The sequence below is a fragment of the Pleurodeles waltl genome, chromosome 8 (assembly GCF_031143425.1).
Source record: "Pleurodeles waltl isolate 20211129_DDA chromosome 8, aPleWal1.hap1.20221129, whole genome shotgun sequence".
Lineage (NCBI taxonomy): Eukaryota > Metazoa > Chordata > Amphibia > Caudata > Salamandridae > Pleurodeles > Pleurodeles waltl.
In genome coordinates, this window is record NC_090447.1 from 516,490,129 (window position 1) to 516,504,428 (window position 14,300).

The 14,300-nt window shown below is 47.1% G+C and overlaps 1 long non-coding RNA gene across 1 annotated transcript in view; it reads right to left on the reverse strand.

Moving 5' to 3' along the window:
• Positions 1 to 259: 259 nt before the first annotated feature.
• The window catches only part of LOC138249120 (uncharacterized), a 49,578-nt gene continuing 35,537 nt past the window's right edge, over positions 260 to 14,300 (reverse strand). Inside the window, exon 3 of the long non-coding RNA XR_011194729.1 lies at positions 260 to 387. This is a non-coding gene — a long non-coding RNA (uncharacterized lncRNA). The remainder of the gene's footprint in view (positions 388 to 14,300) is intronic.

The window sequence follows — 14,300 nt, forward strand, 5'->3', positions numbered from 1 at the left end:
ATGGATTCCTCTGGAGGGGACCAAGAAAATAGACAAAATATTTGTTTTTTAAGGCAAAAAAGTGCTCCAGATAAAATTGTCTGTGTTTTTCCTAAAATGGCATCCACAAACGGTTTACTGTACCAAAGTCACCATCTTCCAAGCTTTCAGGAACATGCAGAGCTGAATACCTACATTTGTACCACGGATTTGGCATTTTTCTAAGAGGTAGCCTATTTTCCCTATTGTTTGTGTGCTCTCAACCTACTTCCAGTGTGTGGTGGAAACCAGTGTAAAATCCATGGGTGATCCTGAAAAAAGCTGTAGATTTCCGAAATGTAGACAAAATTCCAAATTCAGCCGGGGGTCATGCATGGAGATCCCTTAAGGTTTTTCCACTGAAAATAACTGTTGAAATAAATATTGACAATGAGTAGAAAAAATAATTTGTGACAACATTTTTATCTGCAACTTTTTGTCACAATAGCAGATTGACAAAACCAATATATCATTACGTCTGCTAGACCCTTCTGGTTGCGGGGATATATAGGGTTTGTAGGTTCTCCAACAACCCAAGGTACCTAGAGCAAACAAGTGAGCTGCACCATACATTGAAATTTGGGTATCAAGGAAACTTATGTATTTTTTAAATGGGCACAAGCTATAGGGTTTAGGAGCAGTGGTTATTTCTACATTTTTGAGTTTGTGGGTACCTGTACTAGTGTATGATTTGGAGGGTATTTTCCAAAATGTAATCTTTCTTAAGCACTGCCTTACATTTGAAAGGCATAATTGCAGTAAAGTCCAATGGATAACTACAGATGGTCTACTATTCTATGCTCCCACAAGTCTTGTGATAAAATGGTACCTCTCTTCTGTGGGAAGGCCTAGTATCGGTAGCAGGAAATTGCCCAAAATGCAACATGGATGCATCACATTTTTCCACGGAAAACTGACCCTCTTTTTCCAATGTGGGTAGCTCTAGATTTTGGACCACAGCCCGCACCTAGGGAAATCTGGCCAACCTGTACATTTATGAAAACTAAACACCTAGGGGTATCCAGGGAGGGCTGACTTGTGTGGTTCTCACCACATCTTTTTTTACCTAGAATCCCTTGCAAACCTTAAACTGTGACTCCAAAACACTAAGGCCCTCATTACAACATTGGCTGTAAAAGCCGCTTACCGCCGTGCAGAAGACTGCCAACACACCACCGCGGCCGCGGAATTCCACCACAGCTATTATGACCCACATCTCGGAATCCGCCAAAATTCAGACACCCACACAAGTCCGCCACACCAAAGGTCAGTGATAAACTGGCGATAACAAAACCTCCACCGTCACGCCAAAAGAAATACACCCACAATATCACGACACACAAATCCACGTGGCGGTCTTTCAACCGCGGTATTCCATTGGCGGTACACACCGCCGCGCTCAAAATACACACACTTCTACAAAACATCCCCACATTGGACGATTCAAAATAAACACACCTGAGACACATACACACACCACACACCCATTACAATATAAAACACACACCCACATCACCCTCAACCCCCCACAACAAAAAATACAGAAAGAAGGCCAGAGAGAGACACCACCAGCAAGTACAACAGCATCCACAGGCACATAACACCATCACCCACACAACTTCCACGCACCTCACACAACACACCACTACATATCACCACACTTATCACCACTCACTCCACCCCACACATCACCTACACCACCCCATGGCACGGCAAAAACACCCCAGGTTCTCGGAGGAGGAGCTCAGGGTCATGATGGAGGAAATCGTCCGGGTTGAGCCACAGCTATTCGGAGCACAGGTGCAGCAACCTCAATTGCAAGGAAGATGGAGCTATGGCGAAGAATAGTGGACAGGGTCAACGCAGTGGGACAACACCCAAGAAATCGGGAGGACATCAGGAAAAGGTGTAACGACCTACGGGGGAAGGCGAGTTCCTTGGTCTCAAGACACCACCTGGCAGTTCAGCGGACTGGCGGCGGACCCCCACCTCCTCCCCCACAACTAACAACATGGGAGGAGCAGGTCTTGGTGATTCCGCATCCTAGGGGCCTTGCAGGAGTAGCTGGAGGAATGGACTGTGGTAAGTCAAAGCTTTACTATTACATCCCCCACCCTACCTGCATGCTATCACATACCCCCACCCTCGCCCTCACCCCCATCACACCAACTCCTCACAAATGTACCAATATCACAAACCACCCATCCCAACACCAAGCCCTGCATGCAACAACAAAGCATGGACACCCATCACCAAAGCATGCACACTGCACATAGCCATACACCCCCCTAAACCATAATCACACAAGCTCCCACACAGGAATGCTAGCACTGGGGTACACGGTCACCCACCCATTGCACACCATGGCACACACAGATGCAATAATCATGCCTTTCCACCCCTGCAGGATCCCTACCCAATGTCACCAGACAGGAGGGTCCAGACATGTACACTCCACCCACAGAAGAGGCCCACAGTGATGACAGCAGCTCTGTCCAACTGGATCAAGATGACCAGCCCGGACCATCGGGGACCTCTAGACAGTCAGTTCCCCTCACACAGGCACAGGCCACCACAGACCTTCCTCCCCTCTGGAAACACCAGCACAGCACCCACCCAGCGGGCCCATACCCCCGTCCCCAGGACACGTCAATCAGCTGTGTGTCCACCACTACAGGGAACCCAGGATACCCCACCACCCCAACAACAACAGGGACCTGGGGGCAGTGGCAGTGGGCACACGGTCCAGGGGACGGAGACCCAGGAACACAGGGGAACTGGGAGGGCTGCCGTGTGACAGGGGGCGGACAGGCCAAGGTAACCCACTCTCCACAAGGCCCTCCCCTCCATCATGGGAGCATACCACCACTCCCAGGAGACGATGGCAACGGTACCGGCCAAGTTTCAGGAGACCCAGCGCATGCAGGAGGAACAGTATTTGGGCTTCAGGGAGGAAATCAGAACCATCAGCTCCACCCTGGGCACCATTGTAGGGGTGCTGAAGGAAGTACTCAACACCAGGAGGGACACTGTGGCACTCCAAGGGGCCCCTGACACTAGCATGGACGATGAACTACCCACAACCTCCGCCGGCGCTAGTGGACAGGACATCCCGCCACAGGACCACCACACCAGCACCCCACCCCCCGCAGACGGAGAACCACCCCGCAAACTGTACATGAGATCCCGGAACAGGACAGAGAACGATGCCAAGACCCCCGCCAAGAAATGAGACCACCCTGATTGTCATCCTACTGTCCCACTTTGTCACCCTGTCCATAATTAAACTACCCCAGCTCCACTTCCTATGCCCATATGGGCAATGCACCTGTGAGACTAATAGACTGGACTCTGCCATGGACACTCCTCCGCCATCACCCCTCACCATTTCACTACTGCCTCCAATATTTTGCATTTAAATAAACACACCTAAAGCACAAAATGATCTGGAGTCTGTCTGTGATTTCGAAATAGTGTATTTGCAATTACAGTGACAAAATGTTTTTGAAATAGTAATGTCAACATACCTATGTCACACAGCTCTAGTCCATGAGGAATTTAAACAGATGACACACAGTGGGACCCACATCTGTGAAACCGTAGGGGAAAGTGACAACTCAGTGACCATACACTGGGTGAAAACGACTGACCGAATAGAGGTAGTAGTGTAAAAGTACATGTAGTAGGCAGGATTGTATTCTCACATTACACAAGGGAGAGCGGATGGGAGCAAGGGGAAAAACCAAACCGTACTCGACTCCCACAAGAACACAATCACAAAAAAGGGGAGTACGGGGTTGTTTATAAAGTAGGGGGGTCAGTAGTGTACTAATTGTGACGCTAGACCACTCGTAGTCCTCAACTAGAGGTGAAAATTGGGTGGGCTGTGTAATGGTGTTCGGTCTGGGGGGAAGGAGAGGAGCTGGGGAAAAACCAAGGAAAGGAAAGTTTCCTTTACGGACTAGGTGGTCTCACACACTATATAGTGTCATGCTTCATCATATGACCACCTAGCCCCACCCAGGTAGGACAGTGCCACCTGGGCGGACTCGACCTCACTGTTAAAAGAACAGGAGGGAGTGCGTAAATTAATCTTATTCCTGGAAGTAGGGATCCAGCTATACTAGGGAAATAAAAACACCTACTCAGGTACCCGGGTAATTTTAATGGGGGTCCTGTGTGGTGTGGTTAAAAAGGATGGGGAACCAGTGTGAGAGCAATGACTCACAAGGTCACCTGTCTAAAATGGGGTAGCCGACATGTTTCTGCCCTTATGGTGGAGCTATAGAGAGTCTCTGGGCATTCATCAGGGCATTGGATCCCTGTAGTGATTCCTACTTAAACACTGTGAAAATAATCACATAGGGAAGGGAGGGCCTACCTTAACCAAGAAAATATCTGGGGAGGACCTAAAGAAAAAGGGATGAAAACAGACCAAAACATAGTGAATAATAAAACACAGCACACCACTCCACACGTGTCAAAATTCATGCATGCCGCAGAAGTGCTGGTTGCAAAATTTAAATCGCAATAGCATCGAGATAGGTAATGCACGGTACGCATTAGGAGGGGAAGACAATTTCTTACCCTCACAGTTGAGGCTACTAGCCTCTGGTATCCTGGAGAGGGAGCGTCCCCTTATAGTAAGACTCTAAGGTTCCAGGGGAAAAAAAGAGAAAGAACAGAGGAAAAACCGATAATCATAAAGGTAGTTAAAGGAATGCCGGGGAGGGGAAGAGAGGAGAAGAGGAGAGTGAGAAGAAGGGAAAAAAGGGGGAAGGAGTAGAGAGAGAGGGGATCCAATGACAGAGGAAAAGAGAGAAAAAATGGAAAATAGAGGCAAAGATTATAGATCAAGATGGAGAGGAGGAGATAAAAAGGAGAAAGAACAAGAAGAAAAAAGAAGAAAAAAGAAAGAAGAAGGAAGAAAAAGAAAAAAGGAAAATAGGAAAAAGGGAGAGAGGAAAAAGCGAAGGGAAAGGGGAGTGGGAAGATAAAATAAGAAAAATAAATTAAAAATTAAAAATTAAAAAGGGAACAGAGATGTCTTATCTGTGTCTCCCACGCTGTCTGACTCACTGCATCAAAGGTGGGCGCTCTCTGTGCGCCTATACCGACCTCTCGTTCAGGACCGCTTGGATACAATGGTCTGGTGGTGAGGGGTAGATATAGTGGCCTTAATTAGGACAAATGGCAGCTGATGTGAATCACCGTCGCGGCCCAGGGGGAAGTCCGGAGTGATCCCGCCAAATATGGTCATAGCCCGAAGTGGCCCTTAATGGCTTTTAGAGTGCCGGGGGCCGGAGCCTATCAATATCCACTAGGACGTGCGCCGGGGGGAAAAACCATTGTCCCCGTAGAAGGAAATGCCGGTATGGGGGCGAGGACGCGTCAGCCAGAACTCTGTTACTGGCGGTGACGCTCGCCCCGCGAGTGCTGTAGGGAAATGTAGTTTCCCGGCAGCACCCGCGGCTGCCCAGCGGTGGGAGCCGCCGGGAAACAGAGCTTACGGGCGGCTCAGTGCGCTTAGGGAGCGCAAACTGAAAAGAGGGGGGGGGGAAGAAAGGGAAGGGGGGGAAGAGGAAAGGGGTGGGGGGGGGGAAAAAAAAGGGAAGGGGAAGGGAGCAAAGGGAGGGGGAACGGGGAGGGAACAAGGGCAGGGGGGAGAGAATGGAAATGAGGAAAGATTTAAGAATGAAGATGAAAATAAAAATAAAAATAATAATAATAAAAAATAATAAAGGATAAAAAAAAAAAAAAATCTATATACAATAAAATAACATAACAAAAATGCAACTGAAAATAAGAAGGGGAGGGAGGTGGGGAACAGAAGAAAGGATGGGGGAGGGAACAGAAAAAGGGGAGGAGAAAGGAACATACAAGAGATGAGAAAGAGAAAGAGAGAAAGAAGAGAGAAGAGAAGAGAAAGTCCGTGGGCAGAAAATTCTGGGCAGAGAAAATTCAAGTGGGTTCTAGGGTTGCAGAGAGAACCACGGTATCTCATCATTTAATCCAACGGTGTCTGTGTGCAACCTCCAAATCCAGCGTTGCTCAGCCCTAAAAAGTTTTTCAGACATGTTGGTGGTCGAGGGGGAAAATTGTTCCAGGACTGTCCATGACATGTCGTCTGGGGAATGATTTTTTTGTAAGAAATGGCTGGTAAGTTTAGTAGCATCTCGTTTGCACCTGATCGTGCTCCTATGCTCACAAATTCTGATGCTAACTTTTCTTGTGGTCATCCCCACGTACTGAAGTGGGCAAGGGCATTTGATTAAGTAGATTACGTTTTTGCTGTTACAATTGGTAAATGATTTTTGCACCCAAGGGGTTCTAAGGTTGAGGTTGATGGTGGTGGATTTTTGGGTAAAGGGGCAAACACTGCAGTTGCCGCATGGGTGGTGACCAGCAGGGGGGGCCAATTGCCAGAGTGTGGTCTGTGCGGGTCGCCGTTTCTCCTTTGGTCTGGTATGGACCACCATATCACGTATATTACTTGCTCTCTTATACGCGTGTAGTGGTGGATCAAAGGGTAAGCCACCTGAAGTCAGTATTTTCCAATTGTCTTTTATGATCTTTTGAATTTCATTAGATAAAGGATTAAATGTGGTCACACAAACGATCTTGTCCAAATTTGACTTCGGTGCGTGGGGCTGTAGCAGCTGGTCTCTATTATTATTGCGCGCTCTTTTTAAAGCCCTGCTCACTAGGTGTGGGGGATAGTCTTTGGTGTGTAACTTCACAGTTAATTTGTCTGCATGTTTGCGATAGTCAATCACTGAAGAGCAGTTTCGTCTTAACCGTAGGAACTGCCCAACCGGGAGGTTATCTCTTAGAGCTCGAGGGTGGAAGCTCTGATATTGTAACAGATTATTACAGTCCGTTGGTTTGTAGTATACCTCAGTGGCTAACCCTCCATCATTCTCATAGATAAGTAAATCTAGGAAAGGTAACTTGTTGTCGCCTATGTTCATTGTGAATGTGAGGAAAGGGTTTGCTCCGTTAAGCCAAACTGCAAACGCCTGGGCTTCTACCCTACTTCCCGTCCATATTAGCAGTACATCGTCGATGTATCGCTTCCAAAGTTTGATCTGGTCACGGTAGGGGTTCTCATCATTCAAGACAAATTGTCTTTCAAAATGGTCAACGTATAGACATGCTAGACTAGGGGCGAATGTGCTGCCCATTGATGTACCCTGTGTCTGTAAAAAGAAACTATCCTCAAATTTAAAGTAGTTTCTGGTGAGAGCGAGATGTGCTAAGTCCAGGATAAAACCCGGAGGGGTTTGGGATTCATTCATGTGAGTTTCCAGCAGGTCACTTATCACTTCCAAGGTCGCCTCTTGCGGAATATTGGTGTATAGTGACTCCACGTCGAGGGTAATCAGGAGCTCCTTGGTTTTGTCAAAGGTTATAGAATCCAGTAAAAGGAGGACATGGGTGGTGTCCTTCAGATAGGTCGGGATTCTTTTAACTAGTGGTTGTAGAAAGAAATCCACGAATTTTGACAAAGGCTCTAGTGCTGAGCCTAGACCGGAAACTATGGGTCGTCCGGGGGGGGGAATCTTTTCTTTGTGTACTTTTGGTAAAATATAAAAGTACGGGATTTTCGGATTGGTCTGTATCAGGAATGATGCCTCATGATCTGTAATCCAGTTGTTTTCTTTCCCTTTAGATACTAGGAAAGCGATTTCTTCTTGGACATCAGTAGTAGGATCACGTGCCAAACGTTTATAGTGTCTGGTATTCCCTAGTAGTCGCTCACACTCGTCTCTGTACATTTGTTGTGGGAGAATCACTGTAGCCCCACCCTTATCTGCTGGTTTTATAATGATGGTGGGGTCAGCTGTGAGGCCCTTCAGTGACTCTATTTCGATTTGGCTCATATTGTGGAATATTTTGTTGGGTGCTTCAGTGAGACCATTGATTTTTAGGGATACTGATTTTTCGAAAGCCAGTACCTCCGGGGGCATTTGCCCTGCCGGGGGACAGAAAGTAGACTTGGGACGTAGTCCTGTGTTCTGTGTGGGAGTGTCATATTCCTTCCCAAGGAAGAAGGTCTTTAGGCGGATCTTACGGAACAGGCCCGCTAGTTCTGTTCTAGTTCTGAATAAATCAACCTTCGGGGTAGGTACAAAGTTCAAACCTTTGTTTAATGCTAGAGTTTCGGTTTGGCTCAAACTCCGGTTGCTTAGATTGATGATGTTGCTTGTCTTTTCAGGGGCCAGTTTCACTTTGTCTTGCTGGTCCCTGGGACGGAATCCCTGTGTAGTGGATTTTCCAAGGCATCCTCTTTTGGGCGCCACTGTACCTCTTTTCTCCTCCCCCTGTCCCTCCCGTGACCTCTGCCTAAAAAAGGCGGCGCGGGTTCGGAAAAGGACCATTGGGCTGGGTGTTGCAGGTAGGGTGCTTGATATTGTTGAGGAGGGCCATATTGATTTGGCCAACCCCATTGTTGGTTAAAATAAGGCGGGTAAACGGGAGGTGCCGGTGGAAAGTTCCATCCTCCTCGACGTTGCCCACGCCGCCCACGGCGATGTCGTATGTTTCCTGAAGAGTTACTGTCACTGTCTGAGCTAATATTGCCCCCGGATGAGGTGTCAGAAGTGTTGGTGGAATTCTTTGCTACATAATCAGGTTTAGTGTAGGGATATATCCTTTCCAGGGAAAAACGATTCAGATCTTTTTGGAATTTGGCTATTTTTTGCTGGGTTAGGTATTCTTTATATTCATTCATGTTTTTGTTTACCTCCTCCAGTTTCTTTTTGAAGGAGAGAATACTCACACCTGACTTCAGGTTGTTCTCACTGGTTTTTATCTGGACCAGTAGGGTTTCAGAAAGCCTAGTGGCTGTTTTTATAATTAATATCAGCCAATCTCGAGTGCATTTCCATGCTATAAGTGACCAATCTTTACGAAACTCAAAGTCGTCAAGGAATATGCGGGGCTCATTAGTGACGAGTAGTCCGTTTGGTGCAGAGTTACTACGGAGGTATTCCGTGAGAACAGCTCCATGTAGTATAGTCTTAACTTGGGAGCGTTTTAATTCCACTAGGGTGTCCCAGTCCCCCAGTTGGGACAAACTTTTTGACAAAGCCGTGTCCCCAAGAAGTGAAGGGGCTGCGAGGATAGCTGATACTTCCTCGTCATTGAAGGAGAGACTATCTGCCATGGTGTGGGTGGGGGGAAAAAGAAGGGAGGAGGGAAAAAGGATCTGATTGTAGAAGACAGACGCAGGAACCGAAGTTCTAAGGGACGCAGACGAGGTAAGGGTGCTCACTGGGAGACAGCAAGCTACGACTCTCACAATCGAGAGCTAAGGATAAGAAAGCTCTCGCAGCCGGGCGGCTGCTCTACTATCACATTACACAAGGGAGAGCGGATGGGAGCAAGGGGAAAAACCAAACCGTACTCGACTCCCACAAGAACACAATCACAAAAAAGGGGAGTACGGGGTTGTTTATAAAGTAGGGGGGTCAGTAGTGTACTAATTGTGACGCTAGACCACTCGTAGTCCTCAACTAGAGGTGAAAATTGGGTGGGCTGTGTAATGGTGTTCGGTCTGGGGGGAAGGAGAGGAGCTGGGGAAAAACCAAGGAAAGGAAAGTTTCCTTTACGGACTAGGTGGTCTCACACACTATATAGTGTCATGCTTCATCATATGACCACCTAGCCCCACCCAGGTAGGACAGTGCCACCTGGGCGGACTCGACCTCACTGTTAAAAGAACAGGAGGGAGTGGGTAAATTAATCTTATTCCTGGAAGTAGGGATCCAGCTATACTAGGGAAATAAAAACACCTACTCAGGTACCCGGGTAATTTTAATGGGGGTCCTGTGTGGTGTGGTTAAAAAGGATGGAGAACCAGTGTGAGAGCAATGACTCACAAGGTCACCTGTCTAAAATGGGGTAGCCGACATGTTTCTGCCCTTATGGTGGAGCTATGGAGAGTCTCTGGGCATTCATCAGGGCATTGGATCCCTGTAGTGATTCCTACTTAAACACTGTGAAAATAATCACATAGGGAAGGGAGGGCCTACCTTAACCAAGAAAATATCTGGGGAGGACCTAAAGAAAAAGGGATGAAAACAGACCAAAACATAGTGAATAATAAAACACAGCACACCACTCCACACGTGTCAAAATTCATGCATGCCGCAGAAGTGCTGGTTGCAAAATTTAAATCGCAATAGCATCGAGATAGGTAATGCACGGTACGCATTAGGAGGGGAAGACAATTTCTTACCCTCACAGTTGAGGCTACTAGCCTCTGGTATCCTGGAGAGGGAGCGTCCCCTTATAGTAAGACTCTAAGGTTCCAGGGGAAAAAAAGAGAAAGAACAGAGGAAAAACCGATAATCATAAAGGTAGTTAAAGGAATGCCGGGGAGGGGAAGAGAGGAGAAGAGGAGAGTGAGAAGAAGGGAAAAAAGGGGGAAGGAGTAGAGAGAGAGGGGATCCAATGACAGAGGAAAAGAGAGAAAAAATGGAAAATAGAGGCAAAGATTATAGATCAAGATGGAGAGGAGGAGATAAAAAGGAGAAAGAACAAGAAGAAAAAAGAAGAAAAAAGAAAGAAGAAGGAAGAAAAAGAAAAAAGGAAAATAGGAAAAAGGGAGAGAGGAAAAAGCGAAGGGAAAGGGGAGTGGGAAGATAAAATAAGAAAAATAAATTAAAAATTAAAAATTAAAAAGGGAACAGAGATGTCTTATCTGTGTCTCCCACGCTGTCTGACTCACTGCATCAAAGGTGGGCGCTCTCTGTGCGCCTATACCGACCTCTCGTTCAGGACCGCTTGGATACAATGGTCTGGTGGTGAGGGGTAGATATAGTGGCCTTAATTAGGACAAATGGCAGCTGATGTGAATCACCGTTGCGGCCCAGGGGGGCGGGGCCGGAAGTCCGGAGTGATCCCTCCAAATATGGTCATAGCCCGAAGTGGCCCTTAATGGCTTTTAGAGTGCCGGGGGCCGGAGCCTATCAAGATCCACTAGGACGTGCGCCGGGGGGAAAAACCATTGTCCCCGTAGAAGGAAATGCTGGTATGGGGGCGAGGACGCGTCAGCCAGAACTCTGTTACTGGCGGTGACGCTCGCCCCGCGAGTGCTGTAGGGAAATGTAGTTTCCCGGCAGCACCCGCGGCTGCCCAGCGGTGGGAGCCGCCGGGAAACAGAGCTTACAAGCGGCTCAGTGCGCTTAGGGAGCGCAAACTGAAAAGAGGGGGGGGGGGAAGAAAGGGAAGGGGGGGAAGAGGAAAGGGGTGGGGGGGGGAAAAAAAACGGAAGGTGAAGGGAGCAAAGGGAGGGGGAACGGGGAGGGAACAAGGGCAGGGGGGAGAGAATGGAAATGAGGAAAGATTTAAGAATGAAGATGAAAATAAAAATAAAAATAATAATAATAAAAAATAATAAAGGATAAAAATAAAATAAAAATTTCTATATACAATAAAATAACATAACAAAAATGCAACTGAAAATAAGAAGGGGAGGGAGGTGGGGAACAGAAGAAAGGATGGGGGAGGGAACAGAAAAAGGGGAGGAGAAAGGAACATACAAGAGATGAGAAAGAGAAAGAGAGAAAGAAGAGAGAAGAGAAGAGAAAGTCCGTGGGCAGAAAATTCTGGGCAGAGAAAATTCAAGTGGGTTCTAGGGTTGCAGAGAGAACCACGGTATCTCATCATTTAATCCAACGGTGTCTGTGTGCAACCTCCAAATCCAGCGTTGCTCAGCCCTAAAAAGTTTTTCAGACATGTTGGTGGTCGAGGGGGAAAATTGTTCCAGGACTGTCCATGACATGTCGTCTGGGGAATGATTTTTTTGTAAGAAATGGCTGGTAAGTTTAGTAGCATCTCGTTTGCACCTGATCGTGCTCCTATGCTCACAAATTCTGATGCTAACTTTTCTTGTGGTCATCCCCACGTACTGAAGTGGGCAAGGGCATTTGATTAAGTAGATTACGTTTTTGCTGTTACAATTGGTAAATGATTTTTGCACCCAAGGGGTTCTAAGGTTGAGGTTGATGGTGGTGGATTTTTGGGTAAAGGGGCAAACACTGCAGTTGCCGCATGGGTGGTGACCAGCAGGGGGGGCCAATTGCCAGAGTGTGGTCTGTGCGGGTCGCCGTTTCTCCTTTGGTCTGGTATGGACCACCATATCACGTATATTACTTGCTCTCTTATACGCGTGTAGTGGTGGATCAAAGGGTAAGCCACCTGAAGTCAGGATTTTCCAATTGTCTTTTATGATCTTTTGAATTTCATTAGATAAAGGATTAAATGTGGTCACACAAACGATCTTGTCCAAATTTGACTTCGGTGCGTGGGGCTGTAGCAGCTGGTCTCTATTATTATTGCGCGCTCTTTTTAAAGCCCTGCTCACTAGGTGTGGGGGATAGTCTTTGGTGTGTAACTTCACAGTTAATTTGTCTGCATGTTTGCGATAGTCAATCACTGAAGAGCAGTTTCGTCTTAACCGTAGGAACTGCCCAACCGGGAGGTTATCTCTTAGAGCTCGAGGGTGGAAGCTCTGATATTGTAACAGATTATTACAGTCCGTTGGTTTGTAGTATACCTCAGTGGCTAACCCTCCATCATTCTCATAGATAAGTAAATCTAGGAAAGGTAACTTGTTGTCGCCTATGTTCATTGTGAATGTGAGGAAAGGGTTTGCTCCGTTAAGCCAAACTGCAAACGCCTGGGCTTCTACCCTACTTCCCGTCCATATTAGCAGTACATCGTCGATGTATCGCTTCCAGAGTTTGATCTGGTCACGGTAGGGGTTCTCATCATTCAAGACAAATTGTCTTTCAAAATGGTCAACGTATAGACATGCTAGACTAGGGGCGAATGTGCTGCCCATTGATGTACCCTGTGTCTGTAAAAAGAAACTATCCTCAAATTTAAAGTAGTTTCTGGTGAGAGCGAGATGTGCTAAGTCCAGGATAAAACCCGGAGGGGTTTGGGATTCATTCATGTGAGTTTCCAGCAGGTCACTTATCACTTCCAAGGTCGCCTCTTGCGGAATATTGGTGTATAGTGACTCCACGTCGAGGGTAATCAGGAGCTCCTTGGTTTTGTCAAAGGTTATAGAATCCAGTAAAAGGAGGACATGGGTGGTGTCCTTCAGATAGGTCGGGATTCTTTTAACTAGTGGTTGTAGAAAGAAATCCACGAATTTTGACAAAGGCTCTAGTGCTGAGCCTAGACCGGAAACTATGGGTCGTCCGGGGGGGGGAATCTTTTCTTTGTGTACTTTTGGTAAAATATAAAAGTACGGGATTTTCGGATTGGTCTGTATCAGGAATGATGCCTCATGATCTGTAATCCAGTTGTTTTCTTTCCCTTTAGATACTAGGAAAGCGATTTCTTCTTGGACATCAGTAGTAGGATCACGTGCCAAACGTTTATAGTGTCTGGTATTCCCTAGTAGTCGCTCACACTCGTCTCTGTACATTTGTTGTGGGAGAATCACTGTAGCCCCACCCTTATCTGCTGGTTTTATAATGATGGTGGGGTCAGCTGTGAGGCCCTTCAGTGACTCTATTTCGATTTGGCTCATATTGTGGAATATTTTGTTGGGTGCTTCAGTGAGACCATTGATTTTTAGGGATACTGATTTTTCGAAAGCCAGTACCTCCGGGGGCATTTGCCCTGCCGGGGGACAGAAAGTAGACTTGGGACGTAGTCCCGTGTTCTGTGTGGGAGTGTCATATTCCTTCCCAAGGAAGAAGGTCTTTAGGCGGATCTTACGGAACAGGCCCGCTAGTTCTGTTCTAGTTCGGAATAAATCAACCTTCGGGGTAGGTACAAAGTTCAAACCTTTGTTTAATGCTAGAGTTTCGGTTTGGCTCAAACTCCGGTTGCTTAGATTGATGATGTTGCTTGTCTTTTCAGGGGCCAGTTTCACTTTGTCTTGCTGGTCCCTGGGACGGAATCCCTGTGTAGTGGATTTTCCAAGGCATCCTCTTTTGGGCGCCACTGTACCTCTTTTCTCCTCCCCCTGTCCCTCCCGTGACCTCTGTCTAAAAAAGGCGGCAGGGGTTCGGAAAAGGACCATTGGGCTGGGTGTTGCAGGTAGGGTGCTTGATATTGTTGAGGAGGGCCATATTGATTTGGCCAACCCCATTGTTGGTTAAAATAAGGCGGGTAAACGGGAGGTGCCGGTGGAAAGTTCCATCCTCCTCGACGTTGCCCACGCCGCCCAAGGCGATGTCGTATGTTTCCTGAAGAGTTACTGTCACTGTCTGAGCTAATATTGCCCCCGGATGAGGTGTCAGAAGTGTTGGTGG